Source organism: Saccoglossus kowalevskii, chromosome 10 (genome assembly GCF_978046115.1).
Source record: "Saccoglossus kowalevskii chromosome 10, keSacKowa6.1, whole genome shotgun sequence".
NCBI classification, from domain to species: domain Eukaryota; kingdom Metazoa; phylum Hemichordata; class Enteropneusta; family Harrimaniidae; genus Saccoglossus; species Saccoglossus kowalevskii.
The window spans coordinates 22588061-22595863 of NC_140650.1; positions in this window are offsets into that span (position 1 = coordinate 22588061).

Genomic DNA, 7803 nt, shown 5'->3' on the forward strand with positions numbered 1-7803 from the left:
AAGTACGTCATAGTTTAGAGAAAAGTTCCGCGATTTGCGTTCCCAAGTACTAAGTATCAACAGAGGTGCGTAAAACCACGGCTACCATTGGCTGGCGGTGCCCAAAAGAGTTGGCGTCCTGGCAACCAGGGAGACAGCTGTTCATTTCCCTTCAGTTCTATCTAGTTCTTGGCGCCACTGAGCAAGAAACGAGATTACGTTTGTTGAACGTTGGGTCGCACGTGTTTATGGGTTTTTCTCGGAAATGTGTGCTAATTAACTCCGTTACCGAACTACATCAGTAACAACTGTGCTAGTTTTCACGTCCATTGTGGCAAATTTAACACCTCTACGAGGTGTGACTATTTTTGAAATCACGTGACACGGGAATTCCTTTTTACAGGCGTGACCACATATTTTTACTGATGTAAAATAAAATATTTACCGTGGTAAGAAAATGGTGTGCGTTAGGAAGGCTTTTTTATTATTTATTTAAATGGGTATATCAAACAGTTCATTCAATAGTTTGCATAGAACCGTGATCACGGGAAGTGCTATTCGCATCTCGGTACTCGCATATGGTACTTTTTCAGGTCATGCATACAGTAGATATATGTTTGGGTACTAAATTCAGTGCGAAATGCCTGTACTGTCCAGTTATGGAGTACTACTAGTATACTAAACTCTGGTTTATTTTTTTATTTTACATTTTTTTTTATTCACATATTTTCCCAAAAAAGTACATTACTTCAAAATAATCTTGCATGTCAAAAAGATATACATAAAGGTAATTAACAACATAAAATGAAGCAATATTAGAAAAAGAAAAAGAGAAGGGGGAAAAGTGGGAAAAAAATGGTTGGGGGAGGGGCTGTTGTTGTTAGTGTGTGTATGAGGAAGGGGTTCATTTGTTTTCTTTTATTAACTGTTGAATTTCATTAATTTACAATGACTACATGTTAAATAAACTTATAAAATTAACTTACAAATATCCTTCAATCACTTGCAGCACTTTGCTCCATTTCGTTTCAAACTTTTTTTCAGTTAAAACACATTTTTCAATGTTAATTTGGTTTCTAATTTTACTTATAAAATAGGCTATTGTTGGGCTATAACCAGTAAACCTGCTACAATACAAGACATATTTACCAATTAGTAACAACAAATTTAAAAGGGATCTGTTTTCCAGTACTCCGAAGATAATATTTGAACATGTGATTAATTTTGTGTTATCATCAGAGATCTTTTTCCAGAACTCGTCAAACGAATTCCAAAATCTTTGTGCAATTGAACAATACCAGAACAAATGTTCTAAATTTTCCTCATTTTGACAATATTTACACATACTATCTGTTCTTAAGTTATTTTTGTATAAGAATAAATTTGTTGTTACAATTCTATGCAAAATTTTGACTGAAAAATTCTCATTTTTTCTTCACCTGTTACCTTATAAGGTAACTCCCAAATTGCCTTCCATTTTCCTGCTATGTTCCGCCCATAAATCATTGACCCATATTTAGTTTCTGAGCTAGGGGGTTCAAATTTACTTTTTATCAGTATTTTATAGAAATCTTTTGTTTTACCCTTTCCATAATCAATTGTATTTTGAACATTTTGTCCAGTTACATGCACATGGTCATTAGATTTCAAAAGCTTTTTCCATTTTGATGGAATTGCCGAAATAACACCTGTAAATGTTATAAAATTCACAGCAATATTATATTTTTCAGTAAACTGATGGCACTTTAGAAATTTACCGTTATTATCTAACAAATTACCGATGTACCTTACTCCACTGATGTGCCATTTACTGTAATATACAGAGCTCCCATTTATCAAAATATATTTATTATTCCAAATTGTTTGCGTTATAACTTCCTGTACACAACTTGGTTCCTTCTGTTTATTTATCTCACTCCAATATCTTATAATATCCATGTAAAAGGGAGGTATTCTACCATTTATTTGGCCCCAATCATAATTGCACTGGAGTAAAAATCGCAAACCCCCATAATTTCTAAAATAATAATGACTGAATACAGCTATAGTTGATTCTGTATCTATAATTTTAACAGCCCAGGAAAGTTTTATTACCATACGAAGGCCTCCTTGATCATAGTTACCAATTAGGGTATTACGCTTTATATGATGTTTTTTACCCCTCCACAAGAAATTGAATAGCAAGGACCTAGCCTCATTAATAACATTACTTGGGGTTGAAATCGCAGTCATTGAATACACCAGATTTGATGCACCAAATACCTTAACTAAAATAACCTTTCCTTTGAGAGTTAAATTACGTGATTTCCAGACTGACAGAATATTTGAAATTTTAGTTATCTTATCATCAAAATTTAATTTCTTATTACACCTTTTATTGTGGCCCAGGTAAATGCCTAAATATCTAATTGGCTTATCAGTGGGTGAAATCCCATCTATTTCCCTCCATTGCTTTTTCATAGTACCTACTAGTAAAAGCTGTGTTTTTTGCAAGTTAATTCTAAGTCCAGAACACTTATGAAAGTACTTTAACAAAATAAGAATGTGCTTAACTGACACCTGATCCCCCCAAAAAAAGCGTGGTATCATCTGCATACCCTAAAAATCGAATTTCATTGTCATAAGGCAAATGTACTCCTTCAATTTCTTTACTGGCACGTATAGAAATGGCAAGGAGTTCGATAGCAATTACAAACAGTGCAGTCGATAAAGGACAGCCCTGTCTTATACCCCGTGATAGTCCAAACCAACCTGTGGAAAACCCATTGTTTACAACACAACTCTTAATATCATTATAAAATACATTTACCCAACGTATAAATGAATCACCAAAATTAAACAATTTCAATGCCTTTTTTATAAAGTTCCATTCCAAAGTATCGTAAGCTTTAGAGAAGTCCACAAACATCATCTGGTTTATTTTTATTCCTTGCTTTTTAATGTATTAATACTATATACTTTTATTATTATCTGTAACCATTCCAACCGAAGAGTGATTATGTGTTAATAAATAAATAAATAATAATAATATTTATTGCATCTTTAGAAATACAGTATTTCTATCAGTACAGTAGCAATACAAGTATAACCAAGTATAATAATAATATTAATAATGAAATAATAAAGAAAGAGAAGATATTATAATATTAAGTATAAAAGTAAAATGTAATGTGTTAAATTTTTTACTGGTTTTCAAAAGCGTCGAGTTTCAAATTTGCCGGCACTGTAAGCTCCACCCACATTGTTTTCAAAATGCGTGCTTTGCATATGAGGTGAAATAAACGCCACTAGTGCGTTGTTTATGTTAGAGAATACAATGAAATGAATTACAGGAAAGAAAACACAGACGAACTTCTTTGCAACGTGAGGCATGAGAAAAATTTTTTTAGCTCCATGACTCGCCCAACCTAACATTGACAAATAAAAAAACACTTGCAACTCAAATACGATCGTTATGGATGGCCACAGATCATTGTTAATATCCGTTAACTGGCTAATTAGGTGAATTTTGCGCCTGTTTTTCTGTATGATATCGGGTTTGTTAACGATTACGTCAACTGCCATAAACAACACAGTTACTAAATATGCCGAGCTTCATGTTTCAGAATACACTACATCATAATACAGTCTTCTCCAAATAAGGTATTTATGTTGTTGTCACGTTTTCTTTTCTCTTTTTTAGCACCTTAATTATTTCGTACGCTAACAAATCTGTCAACAATTTTTCCGTTCCTAAATTCATGGTGAAAAGAATAGAATACAATGTCAGAGGGTTGTCCAACCAGACTGCACGAATTGACGGTCTTTAAGCTGGTCTCAAACACGGTCTCATTCCCGGTCTATGTGGTATTCGATCGAGCCTTTAAATCAGTCTCAAAACTGGTCTCAAATGCCATCTAGAGGGTACCGTACATACCTCTTTTTTTCTGGTCGCAAACACAAAAACGAAGAGACTTAATTTTCTTTCCCGAAAAAAATAAAAAAATCGATGGTGAAGCAATCCAAAAGAGGTCTTCTATTTCCGAACATTCTCGACTGTATCAATGTTCACGTCGCAGTACATACCAATCTTGCGATCTAAACAACAAATACATACAGGGACATGATTTATTTGACTTGTTTAACGAGAATAGATGAAAATATGAATGGAATCACAATTTCGTTCATGACTTTGGCGATCTGTATTCGAATGACATGTCAATGTAGTGTGTGGGAATGTGTGGTTTACAATACTCTCCAGTCAACATTGTAATTCATTCACCACTGTGAATGTGGATGTGCTGGTGGTAGTCTACAAACTGCAAGTGTCACCAAGGTTTATGCGGATGTGTAACTAGTATCTAACAAATTCACATGCAAGACTGCTGTTACAAACCAAATTTGGTAAATACATACACACACTGTAACTGACGTGTTTAATATTAAAACGTTTTTTTGTGTTTTTTTCTTGTGTAGTTTGAATCAACGTATACTAAATAAATTACTTACAAAATGCACATGTAAGGGCTTTTTAACACACTATGTTTTCTTATTAATTACAATTTTATTTCTGTCCGATTCCAATCATATATGTTTTTTGATTAAGAAATATTACTCCTACAAAATCACCTAAAGTGTCCTAAACTAGAAAAACAAATTGTATTTGGTACACACTAGAAAAATGAATGAAACAGATTTTACTCTATCAAACAAGCAGCCTCTCGGCTGAGATAGCTCCGCTGTTGGCAAATGCACATTTCAATTAAAGAACAGAAGATATAGACGAATCCGAGAAGCAGATGAATTACCCCTTCGCCGTAGGCGGCCCGCCCACGGCCGCCATTACCGGGGAGCAACGTGTATCGATAATTGAGTGGAAATCTTTCGTCAGTGTAATATTGTTTTGATCAAAATTTTATATCATATTATTAACTAGTGTTATAGTTTCAATGTTTTTATGATCATGGGAGGGTCAGAAAAAAAAACTGTAAGTTTCTATGATGCACTAACAACGATAAAAAACTTTAAAAAATGGAAACAAACTACGTGCGAAATCCATTCACCAAAGACACATGATGAGTGCGAATGTTGTGACAGTACGCATAAATGGTAAATAGCGAGGATCGAAATCCGTTTCAGGTTTATTTATTCCGGGAAATGGGGGTGGGTGGTCAGCTATTTTTATTTACCTAGATAGACTCCCGGGGATATAATTTGACGACCGAAATGAAGTTACAGAAAGAAAAAATCAGCTCTGGAGAAAGTCTTTGAAAAATATGGTTCTTTTTCAGACAGAAATAATGACAAAAAGATACAGACAGGGTAAAATAACATACCCCTTTTCAGACAGAAGTGGTGAATTTGGGACCCCTTTTGGCGGCACATATACATATAGCACTTTAATGTGAGTACCCCCCCCCCCTCCCCGGGAGGCAGCCTTACCAAATGCACCGGTCTCCAAACGAAAAAAAGTCTGTCAAGCTTCTGATGAAATGGAAGCAGATTATACAAAAGAAATACTTCTTTCCAAGGAATGATAGTCGGGTAAGTCGAAATAGAACGATTAATAGCAGTAAAACGAATGTTTAATAATGGAAACTTCGTCGCATCTAGTGATACAAATGAAAAGCTCCCGTCTCACAAAAATGTAAACAAAGCCAATTTCCTAATAGCAGTATGAGTAATGAAGCATAATACAACACAGGGCCGGGAGTATCTTACGAAAATATGTGGAGGCAGCTTCTAATTATTCTCGTTTGTTTGTAAACAAACTTGATAAACAATTTATTTCAATAGTTCCACAAAAGTGAATCACTTGCAATAATGCAACATTTAGATTTTGATGTCTCATTGTAATTTTGCAAGTCAACTGTTTGATAGAATGCACAGGCTCTTTTGTTTACATTCATATCAAAGCTTGATATAAATAATATGAATGTGAACAAATGAGTCTGTGCATTTTCACAAACTGGTAGTTTACTTTGTACATTAAATTGGTAGACAGTATTAAATACACCAGTAAAATACATGTACAATGTAAAGCACCATGTTGAGTTCTCATGCTTTCACCGCGTTAAGATCATAAATGTATTATTGTAAAGTTGAGTCTATAATTGTGAAATTGGACAAAATCCATGCATTGAAGTTTGTGCTAAATGTTGACTAGAGCAGTCGTACTGGTACCTTCAGGGCTTGTTAACAAGATGCACAACAGCATCTCGGCGCACGTGCATTAATGTTGCCAAATTTTACCCTTCAATATAAGTGACAGTGCTTTAATATGCCTTCCTTGATCAAAACAGCCTTTGTGTTTACCATAGTTAATTTGTTACTACAAGTAAACTAAATAGTTCTCACAGTTTTTTATCATTTTTTTATTTATTTCTTATTAATGGAAATAATAACATGTTGAGTTGCATGCTGAGTCAGTGTTTATAATTACTGTACATGATGTCAAGACCTTGCCCCTTAATGTATTTTTCAGGGCTCAGATTGAAACTTTTGTATAGCGGTTTTTAGTTAATTTATCACAAGTTATCAACATGGTGTGCTTTTATATTTCAGCGCATGGTAAATCTAGTGAAACATCAGCAATCGCATAGTCATTAGAACCCCAAACAAGAAACTTGCACTTTGTTCTTCCTGAGCAAAACATCGCAATTTGCACCTGGGTATAGTAACTACTGGCTGCGGTTGTTGCTGCAATGCCTGTGAAGCGTGGGTGAACATGGTTGCGAATCCATTTTGAGGGATCGGTGTCCAGTTTCTTTGGGACGCTTGCAGCTGCACTATTATTTATACGTAGCTTTCTCTGACCAAAGGGCAGAGTTTTGGTTTTTATTTACTTTTTCTACATCAGCATTCATTATTAACATTCAAATGCCTAAATATTTTGAATAGTTATGAAATGGCTTGCGCTGCCATGTTATTTTATGAGTGTGCATCAGTGTATTTACAACGATCTTCTTGGCGATCAATGCCCATCATTTTCTACAAAGAATGACTATCCACTAACCCTAGTAAGTCTCTACAACAAAAATTAAATCGTACCACATGAACAACCTACAATTCTGTACACCGACCGTGTTGGTAGGGGACTGCCCAGTTACTAACGAGAATAATTCCCCTACGTCTGTTCTCCATTGATCGTTTTGGAAAACAGCTTAACTCTGTACGTGCAAAAAGCGATTTGGACACACACAAACGAAACAAAATCATGTTTCACAACAATTTCTACACAAAGTTTGAATTTCCAGCTTTGGCCAGTCTCTAGCCCTGAGTACAGTCCTGTAGGTTGGCCTCCTTCCGTTGATCATTCGGCCCCACATGTTAGCCAGTCTCTAACATCGTCTTTCCAAATATCCATGGAAATAATCGTTGGAAATACGTATTAAATATTTGCAGGTGAGTTTGTAGTGGTGGCAATAGTGCGAGTTCGCATGTAATAAATATTATTATTATTACGTAATTTGTTATGGGACGCCAAGACTGTGAGTGGTATATGCCCCCCAGTAATGGCGGCGGCGTATGAGGGCGTACTTTCGAGAAGCGCTCGTCGGATTACTCTATATACATAGTATCAATGCAATGGGACTTGCTGTTTTCAACAAGAATTCAAAAATATTATTTGTCACCATAAATGATTGTGGTTTTAAACAAGAAGAAAATATCACTTTTTACCAAAAATGACAAAAATATTCACCAAAATTAGACAATTAAAGATATCATTACAAAATATTACATCTGAGAGAGGTCCACATGTAGTACCTATATATGTAATAATAACAAAGCAATTGGACTTGCGGTTTTTAACAAGAAGTCGAAAATATCACTTTTTACCAAAAA